The following is a 1,110-nucleotide window of genomic DNA, read 5'->3' on the forward strand; positions in this document are numbered from 1 at the left end:
GGAGCCTGTGCTCCGCAACGGGAGAGGCCACAACAGTGAGAGGCCCGCGTACAGCAAAAAAAAAAAAAAAAAAAAAAAAAAAGAATGGAAAGGAAAGTTAATTTCTGGCATACTCCATTTAATAACACAGATTCATTTTAACCATAATTACTATGAATTTTTTCCCTTGAAACATGTATTATACATAGCATATCATAAATATTTCTACCTGGGATTGGAAGGTTAGAATATGCTCTCAGCCAATAAGAGATGGATAAACTTGGCTGCGTCCTTTCAGCCAATAATCATTACTGCCCCATCCTACAAGTGGCTCTCAGCCAATGGGCACTCCAACTGCACTTTGAGAATTAAGAGTCTTTGGTGACTTGTGTTTTTTCCCCCGGGACCCTCTCTTTTTGCTGTATATATTGTGCTCTGGTCAACGCTTTGCCATGGGACTATAAGCATTGGAGAAAGATGAAGAAACAAAGTTGAGTAACTTAACTGCAGGAGCTTAAAATGCAAGACTCAGGAGGTCTTCAAAGAAAGTGTCCAGAGTCAAGATGTAGAAGCAATTAGGCAACTATGGAAATCTTTTGACCTTAGGAAGGGCCTGGTGAGCACATCTGAGCCCAGGGGTTAAAACCTTGTAATAATAGGTAGGAGAAGCCATGGCCAGGGCAAGTCATAACTTCAGGGCATTGGAAGGAACCAGAAGATCCACTGCCTAGGAGAGTCAAAGGCTGGGAACAAGCTCTTTTTTTCTGGCCAACCTACAATAGTTGGCTCTTTAATTCTGAGGATTTACAAATGCTAATGAAAATTTTTGTAGCTGCTTTATGTAATCATTAGAATATCTTAACGAAGGGAAAAAGAACATCTCTGCCTAGCATCTCTTATCTTAAAGGAACTCACTCTCTGTTCAGGTTTTGCTTTCTTCTGAGCAGTTCAAGTTGATTAATCTGGAGCATCACCTGCTTAGTGGACTCTAGATCTGAGGCAGGATTAGGGGTGTAGAGAACCAGGCAGTTCCTGGACATTCCTGCCTGAGGACAGACAGTGGGTTGCAGAGGTGAGGGCCCGCAGACTGAAGACCCTCAGTGGTGAAAAGGAGAACAAGTTAGAGAGCAT

The sequence above is a fragment of the Physeter macrocephalus genome, chromosome 1 (genome assembly GCF_002837175.3).
Source record: "Physeter macrocephalus isolate SW-GA chromosome 1, ASM283717v5, whole genome shotgun sequence".
NCBI classification, from domain to species: Eukaryota; Metazoa; Chordata; class Mammalia; order Artiodactyla; family Physeteridae; genus Physeter; species Physeter macrocephalus.